This window comes from Gobio gobio (genome assembly GCF_949357685.1).
Source record: "Gobio gobio genome assembly, chromosome: 12".
In the NCBI taxonomy this organism is placed as follows: Eukaryota; Metazoa; Chordata; class Actinopteri; order Cypriniformes; family Gobionidae; genus Gobio; species Gobio gobio.
The window spans coordinates 23,061,490-23,087,916 of record NC_137105.1 but is presented as its reverse complement, the minus strand read 5'-3'; the positions used below and the strand labels follow the sequence as shown (position 1 = coordinate 23,087,916).

Here is a 26,427-nt window from a genome sequence, read left to right as displayed (position 1 = left end):
ATGTCCATGTCTTTCTTTCTTCAGTGGAAATGAAATTACGTTTTTTGAGGAAAACATTTCAGGATTTTTCTCCACACTTCAATTGCAACCAATACTGTATGTTGAACGTCCACATCAATGCAGTTTCAAAGGGCTTTGAAGTGCTTCAAATGGTACTGCGTGATCCCAGCTGAGGAATAGGGTCTCATCTAGCGAAACGATCTGCCATTTTCGAAAAAAAATTCAAATGTATATACTTTTAACCGCAATTGATCATCTTGTGCTGGTCTGCAATGAGCCATGCATTACGTAACGTACGTTGAAAAGGTCACGCCGAACGTGGGCGGAAGTACCGCCCCATCGTTTACAAAGCGAACGTTCGAAGACTAATACAAACGCTTTTTTGACAAAACAGGTAAAACAATAATACATTAAATAATAAATATGTCATTCAACATACAATAAAATTTGAACGATCTTCCTTCTCCACACTTTTAAACAATGGGGCTGTACTTCCACCCACGTTCGGCGTGACCTTTTCAACGTAAGTTACATAATGCCTGGCTCGTTGCAGACCAGCACAAGTTATCTGGTCGTTAATAATGTTCTCAAAATGTTTGCACAAAAACATCCTTTATCTATCATTCAATTAAGTTGTTTTTCTGAAACGTTTTAGTTGGATGTCCATCTAACATTTTTTCCCGCAGAATGTTTCAAGCACACACAACCAATAATTAAAAAAATGAAAACATTTTAAAAAGTGGATTTTGGAAAAAACAGAAATAACATTGGGGAAAACATTTTAAAAACATATTTATGTAAGACCAGCCACAGGGATGAATAGTTGACAGCAGGCCAGCACATTTTCAGAAATTTTCATTTTAGTATAATCTTCTCTCCGGAAAGAATATGTGTTGGTTCTTTATGGTGGGAGGGATTAAAAAAAAAAAGACCATATTTAGCTATCACTGTAAGGCACTACCATAACGCAGCATTGCTGGTCCATAAAGCTGAAGTGTATGATTCAGTCACTCCCCTTTCAATCACAACCGATTTCAAGGTTTGTTTTGGGGATAGTCATTCACCCACTTGTTTTGGGAAACTCCTGTTCTGCTAGTTGCCGCACAAAAATGTGGCTTCTTTCCATTCCCTCCCTTATGTACTGGAACATAACAATTCCATCCCAATACTATAGATCATTGAGTCAGCAAATCTGAGGTCATTTTAGAGGTATTTATTTTAGAAAGATAAAATGGATACGCATACAGATCCCCTCCCCTAAGAATATGATTTGAGTTGGTCAATTATTTTGTATATCAAATGTACATATTAGAAAGGTTACGCTGTCTCATTCGGAATAGGCATTTGAAAACGACTCTTCAGACAAGTGAACTGAACTATGAAAGGTATTTGTATTGCATCTATTGATTTCAGTGTAGCAAAATATGACTGTCTAATAGTGTTGTAGTCAAGACCGCCTAAACTGAGACCAATACTTTTTTGGGGTTGAGACCAAGTCAAGACCAAGACCAGACAGCACTCCTTGGGTTAGTTCACCCAAAAATTTAAATTCTATCATTAAAGGAATCATGAATTGAGATATCAACTTTCCCTTGAGCGTTTGATAGGGGAGAGCGGGGCACAACCTAGAAAGAATGGAAGTGAAATGTGACAACATGCCCCATAGGTGGGGTACATTGTAACGTGGTGGTGGTGCACAATGTAACATGACCAAATAACAGCTTAAAATGTTACCTGATATAATAAAAAAATATACAAGACAAACTAAACTATTTTGTCAACAAAATACAATTATTAACTTTTTTAAATAAAATAATGGCATTTTTTAATCATTAAAAATAAAAGTATTTTTGAGTTTGACTACAAACACATAGCTAAATACAGCTATACAGCATAATTCAAAACATAATGATTAATAATTTCTGAACATTAACTCAGTCATTATTCACCCTTTTCTCATGCATGGTTTCTCAAAAGAATTCATAAACGTAGAATATAATGGCATTTTTCTAATAGCGGGTCATTGTAACGCAGTGTTACAACGCACCCCATCTGCACAACTGGGATGTAAATCACGGCTTGTGTCTTCTGCAGGTTAGATTAGCATTAAAGAACCATCCCAACTGTTAAATAAGAGATATAAGATTAAAATATTATTGGATTTGTCTTATTTTAAATAAACACAAAAAACAGAGATGAAAACTAAACTTAAGTTAGAAATGTACTTTTGCTATGGTTAAATACATGTTCAGTAATATCTTCCAGAGATTTTTTTAATTTTGGCACAATTTTTTCTCTAAATAATGTTGATATGGCAACTAGTAAATACACTAAGTTTCGTCATTCTGGCATGTGTGGAAAGGGTTAAAACATGCGTGTTACAACCTCGCGTTAGGTTGTGCCCCGCGCTCCCCTACACCTGCATAACAACAAACAACGACCAACAGAGAACAACTCGAATCACGGGGTATATACACAAGGCTAACAAGATAACAAGGGGAGTGGTGAATGGGAAACACCTGGGAAAACTAATCAACATGAAAAACTACAAAGAACTACAAAACTCCCCAGGAACAGGACACAGAAAAGAACACATAACCTTCAACATAAAAGTCCAACACGTGCAAGACACAAAACAGATGCAACAAACGCCTGTTTGCCTGTTTTTGAGTATACTTACAAGTAAACTTTGTTTAGAAGTTTGTCACACATTGTTTGCAAACAGGGATATATCTGTTTTCCTCTGTCTGCATGCAAACACTGTTAGACAAGTCTGACAACTACTGTCTAGTTTGATTCAGTTTAATGAAGGAATCACTCAAAAGACAAAGAAGGACAAACTACAATGTAATCTCGCTTTCTTCATGAAATGTATGAGGAAGACTAGCCAAGCTTCTATTTTCTTGAAATAGTTGCCATCTTAGACTGTAATTACAAGCCTGTAGATAAGACATGGTAAAGCTGTAAAATGTGCAAGGAAGGACATTTTCTTCTTGGCCGTCTCAGACAGAGTTAAATTGTTTGTCAGCTCAGACAATCAAGTCTGGGTCCAGACAGTCAGATTAAGCTGTAAGATACTCCTGCGAAGGCTGAGTGTTTAACAAAAGCAAGATGAAAGAATCTCAAGCCACTTTCAGAACACAACGATGCTGTCAATACCAGACTCCACAAGTTTGCCTCATGGAGTCTTATCTCTCTGAAAGAGTTTAAATTAAAAAGTGCTTCCAGTCTAAATCCATTCTGACTCATCAATGGAAAACAAATTAGATTGTATAATGGAGAGATTTATCTCAATTTCAGATCATTATGATCACATAACAGTGGGTTAACATGAATTAAAGGGAAAGTTCAACCTAAAATTAAAATTCTATCATCATTTACTCACCCCCAAGTGAACACATAAGATATTTTGAAGAATATTGATAACCAAACAATTTCTGGTCCCCATTGACAATTTTCCCTTATACTACGGAAGTCAATGGGGACCAGCAACTGTTTGGTGGTTACAAACATTTTTCAAAAAAACTTATTTTGTGTTCAGCAGAAGGAAAAATGTAGTGCAGGTTGAGTGTGCGTAAATGATGACAGAATTAGCATAATAATATAAAATGTATTTGAAAATATTATAATGTTGTGTATAATACTATAGACACAGTCACTTGATTCAGAGATGTATTTTTGATAGAATAATTACTTTATAAAGTTATTGCAGTCTTACACACATGCTGTACAGTTATTCTGAGCCGTGCATTCATTTGAGTGGTGACATATTATGGGAGTGGCTTGATGCAGCGCAGGAGAAGCAGATAACTTGATCTTGACCCTTAAGAAACTTTAATTAACGCTGTCACTTAACAAATCTGCTAATTGCTAATTGCAATATTGAAATAAGTGTAAAGGGTGTACAAATACTATAAAATCGTGAATATAAATAATTGGGAATCATGTAGGAAAAAAAGTGCACATTTAATTGATCTATTATAACTTATGTTGGTTTGGCTGTTTCCTTATAAAGTTCCAGAAATTTGTTTTTTTTTGTGTCAAGTTTTTTGCCAGGTGGCTTTTTTAATTATATGATGTCATTACGTTGCTGTCTTGCCATCAGCCAATAGCTGCATTGCTGATCGTGGTTTCGAGTATCGATACATCTGCCCTCTTAAGTAAACACAAGAACGTGCAGTTATCTTAGACAGATCGGGCTGGGTTTACCCAGTCTAAATGTTAACAAGATTTTAATAAAGTAATGCAGTTCATTATTAGTTCATGTTAACTAATGTAGGCCTAGTTAACTAATATTAACTAATGAACCTTATTGCAAAGTGTTACCGAACAAATCATTATGTAGCAGATCTGCCGAAGGGAGATTAACTAGATTAAATAGATCTCATGGCAAAATATATGCTGCAGCTGCAGTAAATATAATTTTTCGAAAATATTTTCGCACATTTAGTTTAATCCGTCAAATGCCACATTTCCATTTATAAAATACAATTAGGATAAATGTTTTTTTTAAAAAAAAAAATGCTTTCAACATTATACTATACATGCATTTAGATTGAAAATATTTTTGAAAAAAGCCCAAACATTTCAGGAAATGCATGTAAATAAAATGTTTTGAAAATATATTATGTAAATACATTTCCAAATCTATATTAACTATTGATCTATTTTTGTATATGGTCACAAAACTGCTCTGAAGCACAGGTTTAGGATCCAAATGCAGCTTTATTAGGGCAATCCAGAATCATAATCCATAAAACAGGCAACAGGTCAAAACACAGGGCAGATAATCCAAAAAGACAACATGGCAGAAAAACACAGGCAAACAGGGAAATCCAGGAATCCAGGCAGAAAGTCAAAACCAAAACACAGGTAACCAGAGGAAAAGCACTCAGAAATGCCGTGTGACATTTAAGCTGAAAGTATACTTCATTTTTTTATGCGTACTCGAGCGCATGCACACAGTCGAATGCACAGCCTTGCAAAGTATACTTCTTTTGACTCATTCGCGTACACAGGCGTTGACGCATGCACAGTTTTGAGCAATCTCTCGCCACAAGTTACAACCCATGTAAATACTGCATAAAAAAAATAAAATACGCATGTGCAACCTGATTACAAAAATCGTACATGTGTACTCTTCTAATGACGAGATTCGCATCACGTACACGTACACGTAAAAAGTGAAGTATACTTTGGCCTTTACAAGATTTCACAAAGAATGAATGAAAACACAGGGCTTAAATAGGCAGGTATTAACAAGATAATGGGACAGGTGGAAGGAATCAAACATAATGAGTATGGGCAATGGATCATGGGAAATGCAGTTCATGATGAGATAGAGGAGTATTGAGGCGTGCTCTCTGGTGGAGATAATGGGCACTCCAGCTGGTGGATGTAAAATATATTTTGTATTTGAAAAACATTTAACATTTAAAATGTATATTTAAAATACACTATATTGTCAAAAGTTTTAGGACGTCTGCCTTTACATGCACATGAACTTTAATGACATCCCATTCTTAATCTGTAGGGTTTAATATGGAGTTGGCCCACCCTTTGCAGCTATAACAGCTTCAACTCTTCTGGGAAGGCTTTCCACAAGGTTTAGGAGTGTGTTTATGGGAATTTTTGACCATTCTTCTAGAAGCACATTTGTGAGGTCAGGCACTGATGATGGATGAGAAGACCTGGCTAGCAGTCTCCGCTCGAATTCATCCCAAAGGTGTTCTATCGGGTTGAGGTCAGGACTCTGTGCAGGCCAGTCAAGTTCTTCCACACCAAACTTGCTCTTCCATGTCTTAATGGACCTTGCTTTGTGCACTGGTGCGCAGTCATGTTGGAACAGGAGGGGCCATCCCCAAGTTGGGAGCATTAAATTGTCCAAAATGTCTTGGTATGATGAAGCATTAAGAGTTCATTTCACTGGAACTAAGGGGCCAAGCCCAACCCCTGAAAAACAACCCCACACCATAATCCCCCCTGCACCAAACTTTACACTTGGCACAATGCAGTCAGGCAAGTATCGCTCACCTGGCAACCGTCAAACCCAGACTCGTCCATCGGATTGTCAGGCAGAGAAGCGTGATTCGTCACGCTTTACACCACTGCATCTGACGCTTTGCATTGCACTTTGCATTGGCTTGGATGCAGCGGTTGGCCATGGAAACCCATTCCATGAAGCTCTCTACAGACTGTTCTCAATCTGAAGGCCACACAAAGTTTGGAGGTCTGTAGCTATTGACTGTGATTTTACGTGGCCTACCTCTTCGTGGCTGAGTTGCTGTTGTTCCCAATTGCTTCCACTTTGTTATAGTGACGGCAATTTCAAAACACTGCGTCATGAAGCTTCGAAGCTTTACGAATCTTCTGTTTCGAATCAATTGGTTCGGAGCGTGTATCAAATTGCTAAAGTCACATGATTTCAGGTGCTTAATTTTATACACCTGTGGTCTGAAAGCCATTGAAAATGTGATAAATTTTTTTTATGTTTCTCATAAAACCTAGTAAAAGCAAAAGGGTCTGAATTGCTCTAGGCCATCACAGTTTCCTGTATTTGAGGTCACATAATTTCTGTGTCAGAGTTAGTGCCATGACAATGTTTAGGCAGTTAATACGGCTGCCCTGTGCTGTATTAGGCATGTGATATTAAGCATTTATTGGTAAGACTAGCCATAGCATTATTAAGTCTGCTGTGCGGTTTTGATTTTGCACATTACTAGTATATCTGGCTGTTCTGAAATTCTGAAAGCTGGAGAAACGCCTGATTTCTGTAAAACGTATCACCCTTTAACCTTTTTGTCCAGCTTTCTGCATGGGTATTCTTCCATCTATCTGCTTTCTAAGTGATACTATTATTTTACATGTAGCGTTGTGCTTTTGTTTTCTCAATTTACTGTCATCATCCACTTCAGTGATTTTCTTTAATCTGCCCTTTGGCATGATGGGATTTGAATATCCCCTAAAATGCCAGAGTAAATAACTTAAAGGCTATGATCAAATCTGATCTGACGTTTACTGATAAAATCAACCAAAAACAGTTTCCTAGCAGTGAGCTTTAGATGACACAGTAAGCGTCTGACTGCCCCCCTGTGTTCAATGCTAGTATGGACATGGGAACATGCAGCTCTGACAATATTTACTGAAGGTACTGAGAGGACTACTTACCGAGCAGTGCATTCTAGGTAAAAAGGATGATTACTGCAATCAGCCAGGATCGTCCAAAGGAAAATCACCTCACCGTAAATTCACTGGGAAAGTCTCAGTAGAGGCCCGTGGTGGTCTCACTGGAGGGGGCGAAGCAATCTCAAAGAAATAAACTGGGATGGAATGATGTGCTGGTCCATGTGATGAAAATTTAAACCTGTACATGTCCCTGCTGCCTCAGCAGTCAGTCTGCCAGGCATGACCGCAGTTTATAGGGGAAAGCAAGTGGGGTATTTTCCCAAGGGGATTATAGCTTCCTTCTTTACAGGCCTGAACCTATACCTGTACCCTCCCTCGATCATTCTTGCGGTCCTCTTGTCCTTGGCTTGCTAGCAGGTGACCTTTTGGCAAAGCAAGTGCTCCTTTTAGTTTTCCAACTGCGATACATAGCGAAGGGCAAAAGACTTTCTGAGGATCACTGTCCTTCCTCCTGTGTATCCTTTCACTCAAAATGAGTGAGCAACAGCTTCAAAAATCATCTCAGTGCTTGATAATCTGCCATGCAGTCAAAGCCTCAGTTATCTTCATCACTGTTCATTATTTAGGTCCATTTCCTTCCTGTTATTTCTCCTTCCAAAATCTGGACATGGAATTTATTTGTGATTTACTCTAGTGAATAGGTAATCTTCAGAACATTTGTGGCCTGATGACATATCATCACTGTGCTCTTCTCTGTCACTCTCCCCCTTCCATCCTCTGCTGATTATGTTATGCCCTGAGGGGTCACAACTTGTCCATCACAGATCAATCCATCACACTGATGGGATGTGGTTGTCATAGCAACCTGTTTGAAGGATGGAATAAGAATCACAAGGCTTTCTTGCATTTGCTAATCCTCGTCTGTCTGCTTGTCTGTGCATGCACCTAGTGAATGAACTAAAATATATATATTTTTATTAATACCATCTAAAGCAGCTGATTAACATATTTGATGGTGTATTAATCTATAAATGTGTGTGTGTTTGTGTGTGTGTGTGTGTGTGTGTAGTCGTGGTCAAAAGTTTACATACACCTTGCCAAATCTGCCAAATGTTAATTATTTTCTGAACAAGTCCTGAATAAGATCTTTGACTTAAAATATGTTTACATATAGTCCAGACAAAATAAAAGTTGAATTTAAAAAATACCCCTTTCAAAAGTTTACTTACACTTGATTCTTAATTCTGTGTTGTGGATGATCCACAGCTGATTTTATTTTTGTGTGATAGTTGTTCATGAGTCCCTTGTTTGTTCTGAAGAGAAAAATGCTCCAAGTCGCGCAAATTCTTTGGCTTTCCAGCATCTTTTGCATATTTGAACCCTTTCCATTAGTGATTGATTTTGAGATCCATTTTTTCACACTGAGAACAACTGAGAGACTATTATACACAACTATTACAAGAAAAACTTTTTAACAAGGTGAAGATCTTGTATTTACAAAAGATTACATTTTTCTTATTTTGTTTAAAGTTCATATTTTTTTCATTTAGTACTGCCCTTCAGAAGATACAGAAGATATTTACATGCTTCCCAGAAGACAAAAAAAGTACAATTTACCCTGATCTTCAAATTCAAAGAGTGTAACGTTTTGAAAGAAGTCTCTTATGCTCACCAAGACTGTATTTATTTGATCAAAAATATAGTAAAAACAGCAATATGTTTTTAATATTATCACAATTTAAAACAACTTTTTTTCTATTTTAATATATATATATATATATATATATATATATATATATATATATATATATATATATATATATATATATATATATATATATATATATATATATATATATATATATATATATATATATATATATATATATATATATATATATATATATATATATATATATATATATATATATATATATATATATATATATATATATATATATATATATATATATATTTATTTATATTTTAGTGGGCATAGATACATTTTTTTAATCTAGATTAATCTCACTGTAATCTTGGAATGAATCTAGATTAAAATGGCTCATTTGAATTCTGCAGAAGGCATTCAGAATGTGTGTGTGCTCGTAAGTGATCGTTTGTCCTTTTGTAGTTTGAATAATAAATAACTTCTGTCCCTTTAAGACCTGACGCACGCATGGATCCCAAACACTGTTCCAGTGAGCTGGTTACGACTGTGTTTACGTTAAAACACACCAAGATGGGCATTGAGCCATTTTTGAGTGTATTTGACCATTAATAAAATGGAAAACGGAGCTCATTTCTGCACTTGTATGTCAGAGGCGGCTTTATTACGGTGTGTGTGTGTGCGCTTCAGATGCGAGTGCGGAATCTGCGGGAATTAGTAGAATTAATGTTATATGCAACCCCGTGCGAAATTCAGACCGGTCACACCAATACTAACACACGGTCATGAGGAAAAATCCAGCAGAACACCCGTTCGCCATGTTCAGAAGGTTAACCAGACTGATTGAGAGGAGGTGGGTGCGTGTCAACTCGCTGTCGGTCGGAGAGGAGAGTGCAGCTGATATATCGATACTGTTGAAAATGAGTATCGTATCGTTTCAGATATTTCAGTATCGATACATAGCGAAATATCAATATTTTTGACAACACTAGTAGGCATACACACAGGTTTGAAGACTCGTTCTCTCGCCCCCTACAGTGCAATTTGGCTAGGTATACATCCACACTAAAATATCAAGGTGAAAGTCATCATAGCTTGCGTAGTATAGACCCAGCTCCCAACCCAACTTTGAGAATAGATTAACGGCGATATTTTTTATAGCGCCCGATAAGAGTCTCACGTTAACACAGCACGTTAACGCGGATAACGGCCCACCACTAATATATATATATATATATATATATATATATATATATATATATATATATATATATATATATATATATATATATATTTATTTATTTATTTATTTATTTATTTATTTATTTATTTATTTATTTATTTATTTATTTATTTATTTATTTATTTATTTATTTATTTATTTATTTATTTATTTATTTATTTATTTATTTATTTATTTATTTATTTATTTATTTATTTATTTATTTATTTATTTATTTATTTATTTATTTATTTATTTATTTATTTATTTATTTATTTATTTATTTATTTATTTATTTATTTATTTATTTATTTATTTATTTATTTATTTATTTATTTATTTTTATATATATATATAAATAAATATAAAACTGTAATTTATTCCAGTGATGACATTTTTTTAGCAGTTATTACTTAGTAGCTATTATTTATTGTCACACAACCCTTCAGAAACCATTCTAATTTATTTGAATAGAAAGTTCAAAAGTATTTATCAATGCAAATCATGCAAAAATTCAGCAATATATATAAAAAATTACTAACAATGTTATGACACTGACTTGAAGTTCTGTGATAATTTGATCACTTTTCATAAATAATACAGAACAAAAATAAAATAAATAAATAATGGTATGAACAAAAAAAAAGTAAAATATATAATTGATAGCCCGATTATTTATAGATACTATAATACAGACTCAACTTTTTTAACAATGTCCATTAATCACCTTAATGAAATGTTAGCATATTTAGCCACCATGGCACTTTTGTATGCTTATCCGGCCACCATGGAGTTTTGTCTCCGGTGAGTCCAAACTAATGAGAATGACCTTTGATTCTCTCTGGAATCACAGAGGCAGGGTGAGTCGTTCTGCAGGTAAAGAGCGGCTACACTCCAGCAGCTGAGCACAGACCTCAGATCAATGCTGCATTTGCATTAATCACTCCAGAGTGCACATTCACGGCTAACACATGATGACTGATGAATGTGTGAGTGGGAACATGTGTGAAGAGTGGTTATAAACCGCCCAGGCTATATGGAACAGAGCCAGGAGCTAATCAGGGTATTGCACTACGTTCGGAAACCCCACAGATCAGCACCTGTGTGTGAGAGACACCACACAAGAGGAGCTGCATGCTAAAAGATCCCCAGTTTTCCACCAACAGTTGTCATTCCACCCCACAGGGCAAAAATAGCACATAATCAACACATCTGGCATGAAGTGATCATGTGCAGGTCCAGATGAAATCTGCAGACTTCTGACTGATTTTCTGAACTGATTTCTGGGGAATGGATTTAAACATGACAAAACGTTCGAAAATACTACAATAACAATAATAATACAATCTGATTGGCAGCTGAAAGTATAATAACATTTAAAAAGTTGCCAAAATATGGAATAAAACCAAATACCATAGAATATATTAGAATCGCTTTGCATAATTCTGTGGGTGCAGATTCAGTGTGAACCTGATAATGACAAATACTGTAAATAAAAGCGTAAAAAATAACAGTGAAGATCCAGTCACACTAGGCTTTGACAATGCTAAATAACTTTGGATAGTGCTAATATCGGCAGAAAACTGCAACAGGATAGGATGTCAGGCTCTTTTGTAGTGGTTCTCAACCATAGGGCCTTAGCAAACTTCCAAGTGGGCCTGAAGATGACATAAAATAATTAAAAACAAGACTAAACAACCATTAAAATAAGCCCAACAATCAAGATATTTCTTATTTTAGAGGTTTTAAAAGTGAGATTTCAAGACCTAGACCTAGAATTTTTTTATCTTATTCTTATTTAACCGTATTACTTTTATAATATATTCTTCTAGTGGTGCTAAGATCTACAATACTTTATCAGGTAGAAATTGAGTAAAAAAATATTTTCAAAATCCTTATTCACTATATCACAAAACAAAAAATTTGTATTCTTTATATTAAGCCATGCAGGAGGTCAATCTGTGATGTTTATATTCTCTATTGCTCAAACATCTTTTGCAATATGAATTTGCAGGTCAGAGTACAGGTCTCTTGTATTTGCATGCATATAGACCACAAAGTCAAGTGTGATCACACCTTGAGAAAAAGAAAAAGTCAAATGGTTAAAAGAGACCAGAAAGAATCAGTTCAAAGAAGACATGAAGAAAATGGGTGCAAATCCAAAAGAAAGAACGACAGTTGAAGGAAGAGATATTGAGGTTTGTCACTGCATCCTTTAGAGTCTGTCATTAACCTGAGGCAATAGGGGTCTGACAGTGCGGTGGGCCGGATCAGCTCGAGTATATGGGACAGGTAAGCTGATAGAAGCACACTGAAATAGATTGAATAACAGGCTAAGCGAGCTGTGAAACAGATCAATGCAGTTGTTTGGTAGGCCGTAATTCATTTCTGTCCCTGAGCCTGCACCTCAATCAACTTTCATCGTCTGGCACTGAGATAAGTACATCATATAAGTCACATTGAAAGCCTGAGTCACACAAAAAAGAAAAAAAAGGCCTTTCTTCATTGACAAATATCATAAAATCTTAGCACAAAGTAGGAAGTAGCTTAGACACTTTATCCTTTCACAGTGTTGCAGTGTAACTTCGGTGTTAAAGCGTGCTCAAGAGAATGCTTCCGTACCGTTCTACCACAGTTTTATGCACCAGTTTGCCCAAAGAGGCCCCATACGCCTTGTCAAATCAGGACTATTTAAGTTCTCACTGGCTTTAAAACCCTCACCACACTCATTTTCAAAAGCCACAGGAGCAATAAAGCTGCAGGGTTATGGCTCTATTCTCATGAGCTCTGGATACCAGTGCCGTAGTGGAGCAGGGAGACAAGCTGTCCAGTGGAGCAGAAACAAGACAAGTCATTACAAGTTTCCTGGTGTTATTTCGGCTACTTTGAACTCGTGATTACCGCTATGGGTGTGTTAACTCGTCTTTGATTAAGTCACTTCCATCAGTCGTTTGTCCTTGTTGTCACTTCATGCAACCAGGTTGTCTATGCCTTACTTTCAACCGCCTTATCTCCTTTCAGCCACAGCCTGCCTGGCGGTCACACTTTCAGATTAGTTGTCATTAGTGATGGCTCTAAGATTGGAATGGGAGATTTTGGTGTTTTGGGAGACGCACAGCAGCTGCGTTAAGGAGATAGCCGTATTCTCGCACCTGAGACTGAGTTTAAGCCTAGAGTACAAAGTCAGAATGTCATCAAAAGGAAGCTGTCTGGAATAATTAAAAAGTTTCATGGACTTTATAGTACTTTTCTGTTAGAGGAAAAAGTCATGCATTGGAAATCTGGTGTATTGATTTCTAGATTGATATCTTGTAGATGTGCACACAACCTATTTTAGTGTTAAAAAACACACAAAGGCTGAAAATCTGGCGGATCCACTGTTTTAATGAATTTCATTGCATTTAATTGGATACGTTGGATACAAAATATCAAACCAAGCAACATCTGCTGGGGAAAAAAGCTATAGATGCTTTTCCCAGAACTAATGTCTCTTCAGCCATTTTCTTTTAAAGACACAATATGTAATTTTCATCGCTAGAGGTCGCTTATTCAAAACAAAGGCGTAGCTTGATGATGCCTTGATTTCGCGGAATCATGGGAGATCTCGTCGCTCTATATCCGGTGGAAAAGAATCTGACGGGACTCTGGCAGAAATCATATTCATGGATGAGCTAATGTATTAAAGATTTATTAACGTTACTGTCATATGAAGCAGGGTGAGGCTGAAAGCCGTTGGCGCGGAACGAGGCCACGATTGCTAATGAGAGACAAGCGCGACACACAGCTCGAGAGCAGTGGAGCGTTTACTCTGCCGCAGACGACCGGTCATGCGTATGTCGGGTAACGCGGCACGGTTTTATCATATTAGATAAATTTGAGTGTGTTGAAAGTTATGTTATAATGCTACTCTCTTCGTTGGCTTGGCGGCTACTATGAAACACATGTTGCACACTGCAGTAGTCTAGATCTATATTAGGCATGGTAAAACATGGTACTCGTGGTAAATCAAGAAAACCAGATTTGAAAAATAAGACCGTGTTGAGCTTAGGGGTGTAACGGTACACGTATTCGTACTTTCGGTCTGCTTTCGGGCTTTTAGTTCGGTGCACCGAATGGTTTCGAATGCAATCTTTAACAGTTAACAGTCGGCTTGTTTTAAGTGCGGAACACACTTCAATCCGAGTTTCCACACGAACATATTAAGTATTCAGTCCATGTTATCACGAAATTCAAACGATAAATGCCGTTTTGAAGCTCTTTAATGTGACGTGACTGATCACTGTATAGACGGGTCAGTTCAAGCGGCCGCGCGATGCGTGCGTGAACGCGATCATTTGTAAACGCGATAATCTCTTCCTAAAGAATAAACATGAATTAATATCTTAAGGTATGTTGAGGATACATTAACACATACTGAAACATATCATATGTCGTGTAATCGCTCAGTGTTTCAACCGCGGAAAGATAATAAAACAGCTTGTAAACAATGTCACGCAGCATCCGATTTACCTCAGAAGTCATTCAGTGTCCACAGCTGTTCACTAGAGAAATCAACTCTTTCGCCAAATATATGCACTATATTAGCCTATTATAATCTACTTAACCTGTTAGTGATGTCTTGTTTAATGTATGTTTAAATAAATCTGCCATGAAAATGACAGCCACTGTGTATAAATGATTATATTTCAACAACGAATTGGAGAAAAAAAACATTTCATTATTAGATTTAGAAGTTATTGCAAAAATTGCCTTATGTAAAGTTTACATGTTTGCATACAATGTTATTTGAAGCTTGATTATTATATCTAAAAATAAATAACAACTGAATTTAGGCTTTAGTTTGGGCTCTGTTGTTAACCTTTAATATTATAGTGTGCAAGTAAGGGCTCCCTATACAGTTACAGCATTATCTTTAAGAAACTTTTAGTTATAAATGAATTCATTTAAGGACGGACACAATTTTTTCAGTAAACCGCTGTTTGATAAAAATAAATAAAAAGCAATTTTGTAAAACTGCTGTACCGAACCTGTACCGAACCCGTACCGAACCGTGACTTCAAAATCGAGGTACGTACCGAACCATCAGTTTAGTGTACCGTTACACCCCTAGTTGAGCTATATAACAATGATTAGTTCCCTTTCAGTCGGTCACTACGACGTACGTCGGTAATAACCGACGAATTGGGATCACTTCAGAGAGCCCCTATCAGCTTCGAGAACTTAAGAACAGGCCAATGAACAATTGGCGTGCGAGATTTGCATCTCGCGCTCCGCCCCGCGCCGCGGGTATAAACAGGAAGCGAGAGCACCGCACTGACGTCATTCACTTCGGAGCCGAACCGGCGTTTGAAGTTGCAGAGACTGCTTTCCTGTCTTTTCAGCGAAAGAGATTCACAGAACAGAGAAGAGGATCGTGTGCTGGTGTGACGGCGCTTTCCAGCAGGACCGCGAACTCAAGCTGCTAGAAGGAACAAACTGCTGTTATCACAGCAATCTGTTGGTATCGGTGGGCGTTCCTTTCTTTGAGTGCAAACACAGGCTGCACTATCCCCTGTGTGTTGCCGCGGTTTCCCTGGGTGCTTCAGCACTCTCTTAAAAGAGCGTTTCCTCACAAAAAGAGCAACACGGGTGTGACACTGCGTCTTTTTCAAGATGTCATTCCACCCGTGCGTTTCTGGATGCGGTCGTTCCCTCTTGCCCGCTGACGGCCACACTCACTGCATCACGTGCCTGGGCTTACAGCACGCTGAGGCAGCGTTTGTGAATAGCTCGTGTTCTCACTGCGGGAACATGACTATTGCGGTGCTTAGGTCGAGACTCACCTACCTCCGGGAAGGCGGAGTCCCCCTCCCCATACCTCGATCTAGAGCTATCCCTAACCAGGATAGACCTACTTCGACGGATGGCCGGGGTGATCTGAGGATTACGTTCAGGCCAAACCCGCCTAGTGTCCCTACGCAGGTCCCTGAACCCTCTCAAGCACCGCTGCCGGTGGCGCCACCGGAAGAGATCGCTGGTCCCGCCCACGGGCGCCCAGTCATCTCTTTCGGAGCGCCCGCGGACGAGCAGATGTCGATCGCAGCATCGGAGGGGGAGTTCCAGTCCTCAGAGGACGAGGATTCAGCTGTACTGCCTCCCTCTGGGAGAGTGGCAACGGCTGAGTCGGACCCTGAGTTGACGGCTATGCTTTCCCGGGCCGCCGAAAAGGTCGGGCTTGTGTGGAACCCTCCACCACGTCCCGAACCTTCTAGGTTGGATGATTGGTTCCTGGGGGGGGGTCGCGCTGGTTCTCAGCGTCCCGCCCCAGTGCCATTCTTCCCGGAGGTGCATGAGGAGCTTTCCAGGTCGTGGACGACACCCTTCAGTGCCAGAAACAGACCTGGAGGCTCCTCCCTCCTCACTACCCTTGAAGGTGGACAGGCCAAGGGTTACGAGAGGATCCCGCCGGTCGAACGCGCCGTCGCGATGCAGCTGCGTCCGGCGACCGCCTCCGAGTGGCGTGGTGATCCTCGTCTCCCGTCCAAAGCCTGTAGGTTTTCGTCCAGTCTAACTGCGAATGCCTACAGGTCCTGCGGACAGGCCGCGTCTGCCTTGCATGCCATGGCGTTGCTTCAGGTGCACCAAGCCCAGACACTCATGGACATGCACGAGGGTAGGTCTAACCCAGAGCTCCTCCGGGAGCTCCGGGCGGCGACGGACCTCGCCCTCCGGGCGACGAAAGTTACCGCCCGTTCCGTGGGTCAGGCGATGTCCACCTTAGTGGTCCAGGAACGGCATCTCTGGCTCAACCTGGCCGACATGAGGGAGACTGACAAGAACCGGTTCCTGGACTCCCCCATATCGTCGGCCGGGTTGTTCGGCGACGCGGTCGAGAATTTCGCCCAGCAATTCTCGGCCGCCCAGAAGCAGACGGAGGCCATCAAACACATCCTGCACCGGCGGCCCGCTGCTGCCTCCACCCAGCCGCCGGCTGCAGCACCTCCGCCTGCCCGTCGCCGAGGACGTCCTCCTGCGGCCGCCCCCGCTCCCGCCCCAGCCCAGCAGCAGCCTTCCACCGGCCGTGGGCGTGGAGCCGGTCGCGGGAAGAACGTCCAGCCCGCTCAGGCCGCTGCCAAGCCAGGTGGCAAGCGCCGTCGGAAGAGACCCTGAGACGGGCCGCCCAGAGATGGAGGAAACTGCTCTTCAGGAGATGGCTGCAGCACCACTCCTTCCCCCGGTGGAGGGCCGGGGGAACCCCATTTTTCTTTCTGTTCCGCCACTGGCCCCAGTGCCAGTGGCACCCAAATTCTCAATAGAAGAGCAGTTTCTAACATCTCTGGGTGCCAAGAGAGCGCGTCTGGCGGTATGCGACGCTACTATGCCTCGTACCCCTCAGACACCTCTCTCCTCGCCAACAGGGGGCGTCGGTTGTGCAGACGCACACAAAGTGCCTCCCCACGCTCGCCCGTCCCCTCAGCGGATGCAGGTCGTGTGTCAGACCCAGACCCCTGCACGGACCACTCCCATGTCGTCCTGGGGCCCCTGCGTTCCGCTGCGCTGCCCCGCTCCGGGTACGTCCGTGGTGCCGATGATCCCGCTTGCTCGGTCTCTGGGGGCCTGGCTAGCGCTCCCCAGCCCGTCTCGCTGGATCATCCGCACCATCAGACTCGGCTATGCGATTCAGTTCGCCCTGCGTCCCCCGAAGTTCAGGGGTGTCCACTTCACTTCTATACCGAAGGAGGGCGCTCCCGTGCTTCGGGCGGAGATCGCTGTCCTATTGGCGAAGGACGCGATAGAGCCGGTCCCTCCAGCCGATATGAAGTCCGGGTTCTACAGCCCGTACTTCATTGTACCCAAGAAAGGTGGCGGGTTACGACCGATCCTGGACCTGCGTTACCTGAACCGCTCCCTCCACAGGATGCCGTTCCGAATGTTAACCCAGAAACAAATCTTCAGATGCATCCGTCCCCAGGATTGGTTTGCAGCGATCGACCTGAAGGACGCGTACTTTCATGTCTCGATTCTCCCTCGACACAGACCGTTTCTACGCTTTGCTTTCGACGGACGGGCATACCAGTACAAAGTCCTACCCTTCGGGTTGTCCCTGTCGCCCCGTGTCTTCACAAAAGTCACGGAGGCGGCCATTGCTCCCATGAGAGAGCGTGGTGTTCGCATCCTCAACTATCTCGACGACTGGCTGATTCTTGCCCAGTCGCGGGAGCAGTTGTGCGAACACAGGGACATGGTGCTCCGGCACCTCAGCCAGTTGGGTCTTCGGGTCAACTGGGAGAAGAGCAAACTCTGTCCCGTACAGAGGATCTCTTTTCTCGGGATGGAGATCGACTCGGTCGCCATGACTGCGCGCCTCACAGAGGAGCGCGTCCAGTCGGTGCTGAGCTGCTTGAGTACGCTCAAACGCAGTACAGCGGTTCCACTGAAACATTTTCAGAGGCTCCTGGGGCATATGGCAGCAGCAGCCGCAGTAACGCCGCTAGGGCTGCTCCATATGAGACCGCTTCAGCACTGGCTACACGACCGAGTCCCGAGATGGGCGTGGCACAGCGGGTCCCTCCGTGTCCAAGTGACGCCGAGATGCCGCCAAACCCTCACCCCGTGGTCGGACCCTTCGTTTCTACGGGCAGGAGTGCCTCTAGAACAAGTGTCCAGGCATCATGTTGTCTCCACGGATGCCTCACCCACGGGTTGGGGTGCCACGTAAAACGGGCTTGCAGTATCGGGTCTGTGGACGGGGCCCCAACTGCAATGGCATATCAATTGCCTAGAGTTGCTGGCAGTTCGTCTTGCTCTCAGCCGCCTCAAAGGGTCGCTCAAAGACAAGCACGTTCTGGTCCGGACGGACAGCACGACGGCCGTTGCGTACATCAACAAACAAGGTGGTCTACGCTCCCGCCGTTTGTCCCAACTCGCCCGCCATCTCCTCCTGTGGAGTCAGAAGCATCTGAGGTCCCTTCGTGCTATTCACATTCCGGGCCTGCTCAACCGTGCGGCCGACGAGCTGTCGTGGTTGCCAGTGCTTTCCGGAGAGTGGCGACTCCACCCCCAGGTGGTCCAGCTGATTTGGAGTCGCTTTGGGGCCGCACAGATCGATCTGTTTGCCGCCCACGACAGGACCCACTGCCAGTTGTTCTATTCCCTGTCCGAGGGGACCCTCGGCACGGATGCACTGGCACACAGCTGGCCCCGGGCTCTGCGCAAATATGCGTTTCCCCCAGTGAGCCTTCTTGCACAGACTCTTTGCAAGGTCAGGGAGGACGAGGAGCAACTCCTCTTGGTAGCTCCGTACTGGCCCAACAGGACGTGGTTCCCGGAACTAGTGCTCCTCGCGACAGCACCTCCTTGGCCCATTCCTCTGAGGCAGGACCTTCTGTCTCAGAGACGGGGCACCCTATGGCACCCGCGTCCAGACCTCTGGAAACTCCATGTCTGGTCCCTGGACGGGACGCGGAGGTTCTAGGTGACCTACCGCAAGCGGTAGTCGACACCATCGCTTCCGCCAGAGCCCCCTCTACGAGACGGCTATATGCGTTGAAGTGGAACCTGTTCGTCGACTGGTGCTCTTCTCGCAGAGAAGACCCCCGGTAGTGTTCGATCGGATCTGTGCTATCTTTTCTTCAAGACGGGTTGGAGAGAAGGCTGTCTCCCTCCACCCTCAAGGTATATGTTGCCGCCATCGCCGCAAGCCATGACCTCATTAATGGTGAGTCCTTAGGCAAGCATGATCTGATCGTCAGGTTCCTAAGGGGAGCGAGGAGACTAAATCCTCCTCGCCCTTCTTCTATACCCTCTTGGGACTTGACTCTGGTGCTGACCGCACTTCAGAGGGCGCCCTTCGAGCCTTTACAGTCAGTAGAGCTTAAGATCTTGTCTCTAAAGACAATACTCCTGATTGCATTGGCCTCAGTTAAGAGGGTAGGGGACCTGCAGGCATTTTCGGTCGACGAATCGTGCCTGGAATTCGGGCCGGGTGATTCTCAGGTGATCCTGAGACCCCGGCCTGGATATGTGCCCAAGGTTCCCACTACTCCCTTCCGGGACCAAGTGGTGAGCCTGCAAGCGCTGCCTTCGGAGGAGGCAGACCCAGCCCTAGCTTTGCTCTGTCCCGTCCGTGCTCTCCGGACTTACGTGGACAGAACGCAAAGCTTCAGGACCTCAGAGCAGCTCTTCGTCTGTTACGGAGGACAGCAGAAGGGAAAGGCTGTCTCCAAGCAGAGGATGGCCCACTGGATAGTGGATGCCATTGTCTTGGCGTATGAATCCCAAGACGTGCCCTGCCCGCTCGGGGTTAGAGCGCACTCCACCAGGGGTGTTGCTTCTTCCTGGGCGCTGGCTCGTGGCGCCTCGCTGACAGACATTTGTAGAGCTGCGGGCTGGGCGACACCCAACACGTTCGCTAGATTTTATAGCCTGCGTGTAGAGCCGGTGGCTTCTCGTGTGCTCGCTTCCCATAGTCAGCTTCACTGAAGTGCCCGTTCTAGTGTCGGCTTGCTGCGCCATTCCCTTCCCCTGGAACGGATACGTGCGCTTATTTTCTCCAGTCGAGTTCCCCAGGATAGGCGAACCCTGTTGAGTCCTCCGCACCCCTCGGCAGTCGGATGTTGCGGAGCGTCCGACGCCAGGTCTGGCACTCGTATGCATTGGTGGAACTTGTGTCAGGCTGGGTTCCGTATGTCGTGACCCCTACGGCGGTCCCATACGTGTATTTCCACGGTACAGCTCCCTACGGCGAGCTCGTGTCTTTCCCTTGGCAGAGTTCTCTGCCGTCTCAGTACGGTGTCGTCCCCCGCCTGCATTAGGCCGGGGCCTCCCCTGGGACTCCGTATGTTGTGCTGCCCACGGCCAGCCCATACGTGTTCTCCACATGGTAACTCCCTCCGGGCATGATGTGGCTCCCGCAGCGTCCTTCGGGCACGCTTTCCCAGCGTTATCCAATCAAGTCTGCTGAATGGGTCTTGCGGAACAGCAGTATGACTCTTCTAGCGTGAATCATCCCGCCCGCTTCAGAACGGGGTCTGAGGGGCTCTCGCTGGACGCTGGAAGTGGTAGTAACTGTGGCGTTTTCCATAGGGATCCCAATTCGTCGGTTATTACCGACGTACGTCGTAGTGACCGACTGAAAGGGAACTTCTCGGTTACGTATGGTAACCCTCGTTCCCTGAAGGAGGGAACGGAGACGTACGTCCCGTCGCCACAGTTCCTTCCATCACTGCTTGGCCGAGTCACTGGTTCGGCTCCTCAGTGAAAAACGTCAGTGCGGTGCTCTCGCTTCCTGTTTATACCCGCGGCGCGGGGCGGAGCGCGAGATGCAAATCTCGCACGCCAATTGTTCATTGGCCTGTTCTTAAGTTCTCGAAGCTGATAGGGGCTCTCTGAAGTGATCCCAATTCGTCGGTTATTACCGACGTACGTCTCCGTTCCCTCCTTCAGGGAACGAGGGTTACCATACGTAACCGAGACGTTTTCTGTCGATAAATGTATCCAAAAAGTTGCTCACCAGTCTAATAAAACACATAATATATTAAAGGAAATCAAGGGTAACACGTGTATGATGTCATTGATAGACGAAATTATTGCTTATTTCTCTGGATTTAAACAGTCTTGGAAACATTTGGGATAATGTAAGTACACAAGTCAACAAAACATTGTTCTAGTGGTTTTTGCAAAAAAGCACTTTGTGCCTTTAACCAGTAGCTGGTTTCAAATTAATTTTAACAGTATATCTATAGTTAATATATTTAACAAACTTCTTTTTGTGAAATGTTTCACTTGAAAACAGTGATTGTACTATTTTGCTTTAAAATAACTGGACTGATATTTTGTTATATAATGCAACGACAATTATGTGTTTGTTTAAGTAATTTTGGGCTCACTGTACTTTCCAAAACAGTTATGATTTCTGTAGCTTCACTGTGCAATCAGAAATGCAAAGAACTTTGACCTCTAAGATAATTTATTTATAAAACAACATTTGTGGTGTGCTACGGGGTGTTAACCCACATAACTTTGAGATCCCATTGTAAAAACAAAGTGTTCCCTGTTGTTCTGTTGTTCTCAACATTTTTGACACATTGTCCCCCCTCCACACTCTTTTTATTAACAAGACCTGGAAGTCTTTAAATATTTAATAACCCACAATTAATTTTTTTAAAGCATATTAAGCATATTCATTTAAGCCTATATTATTTTAATATAAATAATTTAAAGCCATCCTACGCCCCCTTCCCCTTGGATCTTACTTAGGCCCCCTAGTGAGCCCCATTCCTCTGGTTGACAACCACCAGTCTAATTGCTTCTCTAATGCTGAGGTCAATCCCACTTTCTTGTGGTCAAGTATTTTGCCACTTATCTTTTACGGCACTTGCAAGAATCTTTTAATGCATGAATTCAGTTTGCAGCTTGTCGGTTTTATTTGACTGGGCCTATAGTTTGACATTTACCTGCAGCATATAAAATAACTGAATGCTTGAAGTTTATTATCTCATTGACATTTCTAAACAGCTTTCTCTAAACAGCAGTGTTTTATAGGTGGTCTGCTGCATTATTGTTAATGTAGCCCAGACGTGCGTAAAGTAGTTTCTCATACTTACACTTGGTGATAAGAAGTCAATGTTCTTGAAGACAGAATTTGAATGTGCGTCTAGCCGATAATGTGAGAGCCATAGAGAGGAAACTCAGCTGGCGGCCTGCTGAAAAACAGAGGCAACGTGTGAGAGGAGGACACAACAGCAGAGCTTTGAAAAGGAAAAAATATTTAGCGATAACTGTTTTCTTTAAAAGGAGGTGCCATCACTGTCCATTCCCTGTAAAAACAGGAAACTACAGGCGGATACGGGGAGGAGTAGAACTGTTCATTTGATCTCTGTTGACTGAGGGCCTGGCATATTCAGCTTTGACCTTCTTGGCTCAAAAACAAGTTCATAAAAGATGAAACCTGTGGTGAGGTACCTAAAATAGGAACTTTGACTGCTTTGTTGACATGGAACATTAAATCGTATCTCCTGCTGTTGTGGAATACTCTTAGGCTATCCATCCTCCTCATTTTTTGGAATGGCCCAGAGCAGATATGGATTTTGATGCTCGCTCACTATGTGTCAGACCGCTGTGTCTGCTGTGTCAATATTCCAGAAGAAAAACAGACTTTTAGTGTCTTTTTTTCCAAACACTGTGAGAACAGGACCTGAGTTGATAGCTGTTTGCAAACAGAACATTCATGTGAATACAGCAAAAGAAAACAATGGTGTGTTTGTTTTAGCTAATTTTGACTATCCCAATCTGTAAGTACTGTGTTTCCAATGAAGAAAATTGCATTTAAAATCCTAAATTGCATGTTAAATACACCGAATATGTACGTTTGGCACATGATTGATGAAAATGCAAAAGGCAAAACGGTTTAAATTTGCTTTTAAAATGAGGATTCCAGTCTTGAAAGGACCTACATTTGTGTGTGTGTTTGAATTAAAAACCACATAAAGATAATATATACTGTATGCATACAAAATATTGAGCATATATTTACATTTGCCTCTTCAAATTTATTAATGTCACTTATCTTCAGTGGCAGAAGTGAATTGCCCATACTACTGAACAGAAGAACTAAATATAGAAGTCTGGAGAAGATTTTCTGTAAAGGAGTGTGGATTTAGTAACGCGTAAATGAAACAATATCCATCAAAGAGTGACTTACAATATTATGACTGACTAATGCAAAGTCATTTCCCAACCATCTTCGTGTCTATACAGAGACATATATCATCACTATGCTCTAGTATATGAAAGTAATAAATTCTAAGAGAACATTGCATATTCTGACAGTCAAATATCATTCAATGTGCCTTAATGTGTCTTAAAGCATTTCACTTAGGTCCTGGTCAACATTCCCTTTTTATCCTGCATCAAATTAGGTGTTTTTTTTTTTACCAAAAGCACACTTAAAACTACTGCTAATAAAATCTTTTTCCCACTTAACCCTTAAATGCATCAATGTTTCGTCAATCATTATTACATATTCGGGTCTTTAGCGACCCGTATCTATCTAACACGGATGGATCCACATGTCTCGATAATATAAAACTCTCCTGATATTAGAGTAACAATTACAGAAGAATAAAATCAAGCATTTTTACCTTTTGGAGCTTTGAAGGGTTCAGTTTGATCAGATGTTTTATACCGTCATCACTGTCCTTGTCAGAGCTTTTAACTGCAGTTAAGTGCAGTTATCTGCTCATCCCTATAACATTTTCTACACACTCAGCTGCTCTTGTGGGCAGTAGATACAAATAGGCATATGGGAGTAGGATAATATTTATGTTCAATGTATGTAATTATTTCAGCACCATCTGAAAAATTCATTTATTCCATTCATTTATTATGAATCATTCCGCTGAATGATTGTATTAATCATCTGGCTAATTGGCTTGGCTGATATGCATCAGTGGGACACTAATGATTCTTATGAGAGTGCTACATTTTTCAATAAGGGATGACATACTTGCTCCATAATCACTGCTGGAAGGATTGTGTGTAATGTTAATTAAGCCCTCTAAAGTCTCTTTATTTGACCACAGTGCTGAACCAGGTTGAAACAAAGCTTTCTATTTCGAGTTCGGTTTGTTTAAAACAATCAAAGTGGCACCAATGGCTCCAATTTTTTAAAAACACAGCTTGTAGATTTGATTTGGCAGCTCTTACCTAATCTTTATGATTTTCTTACATTCTCATTTTACCTGTGTGCATATCCACCAGCGCATTATGCAATAACCTACACGGAGGCAGCATTCCTTTGAATGCATCAGTGATGTATGTGTGTGTCATGTCAGTTACGTAACATTCTCATTACATTGACAGGAACTCGGCTTTGATACGGATGACTTGGATTTCAAGAGAAACCCAGGATAAACAAGTCTTTGCTAAGTCACTGTGGTGGAAGAGTGGCTGTTTTTATCCCTGCCTCATCCCTCTATCCTTTAGAGAACTAAATCCCCTTTCTGATATTCTGACGTCGCTCAAAAATATCTGTGGGATGTACGGTGAACTTTTCTATGACTTTGCTGAAAACAAAGTTGCAGGCATGTTATTACCTTTCCCTTCTTAAGAAACTTTTCTTTGCTGCACAAGTCATTTATGAACACTGCAGTAATTTTCATAATATTGTCAGGAAAACATTTGTGAGTGACAGTATAATACTAATTAAGAAAAATCTTTGGCATAAATTCTACCCACCAGGGAGACTATAATTGCAACCAAATTACTCAAGTAGCATGCTGTAATTTGTCTATCAGCCATAACCTGTTTGTTTACAAATCTCTATGAAATTAGTCTTCTAAATGTAAATTAGACAAACAAGGTTGGTGGAAATGTTTTGGGAGTCATAAAAAAGGGCATTTCTATAGACGGTCACTTGAATGTGTTATATAGGCCCACCCACATGTAATCAAATGCTGTCATCATCGCTGTGCTTGCTCATGATAATGGGAGCTTATTGGGCGAGATGTTATCCTAATGGGGCATAATTGCTCTATTAAGTGCCATCATTACAATTTCTCCCTGCATCTCATAGTCAATTATGCCTGTGCTGTCAACGCCATTATCTTTGGTATCATTGGTGCCGTATGACCAATCAGAGACTGATGACTGACTGGGAAGGAAGTTTTTAAATGCTTTCACTGTCAAAGAGACAAACTGTACTCTGAAGACATGACACTTTTTTTTATGAGAATCTGCATTAGATTTTGGGAGGGATTCTGGAAATTATAGAAGTTACTGCAAGACAGAACCAGAATTGGATAACAGCAGGAAAGCAATTGTTTTATCATTATGGCATTCAGTCAGGACTGTGGGTCTGTGGATCACCAGTTTCTTCTTGTGACGTACATCTAATTGTTACGGAATATTGAAAAAGAAAAAAGAGAATTTAGGATTTGAGACTAGATAAATAACGTCCTGTATGCCTCAGGGAAGTCTGTCGCTTTCACAAGAAGGTCCAGTTTTATGAAATTATATTTTTTTAACGAGGTAAAAAATAATAATTTGCTAGTCACCAAGCAAATGTTATGGGTTTTTGTCAAACGTGAGCAGATAACGGGAATCCAGTGCAAAATACTTCCAAACTGAGTTCCCAACAATGCACAACGGCCTGAACAAATTAAGCAGATTACTGTTAATGTTTTATTTCACTGATTTTTACTTGCTTTTGCAAAAAAAAAAATTGTAAAGAGATGATTTAGTTAACGTGTTCTTTGTAAATAAAGTGATACATTAGGTTTTTTTTTAGCAAACAAAGTACTTCATAAAACTAAAAAAAAAAAAAAAAAAAAACCTTTTATAATATATTTTCTACCTTTCTTGGGCTTGAATGTGGTAGTTGTTTAGGCTGTCAAAGGAGGGACAGAAAGCTCTCAGATTTCATTAAAAAAGATCT

General features: G+C 41.7%; 1 protein-coding gene across 1 annotated transcript in view; it reads right to left on the bottom strand.

The window, feature by feature from the left end:
* The window catches only part of prph2lb (peripherin 2-like b), a 50,105-nt gene extending 27,336 nt beyond the window's left edge, over positions 1-22,769 (bottom strand). Inside the window, exon 1 of the mRNA XM_079831468.1 lies at positions 22,598-22,769. The gene's annotated coding sequence lies outside the window, so the exon portion shown is untranslated. The remainder of the gene's footprint in view (positions 1-22,597) is intronic.
* Positions 22,770-26,427: the final 3,658 nt, after the last annotated feature.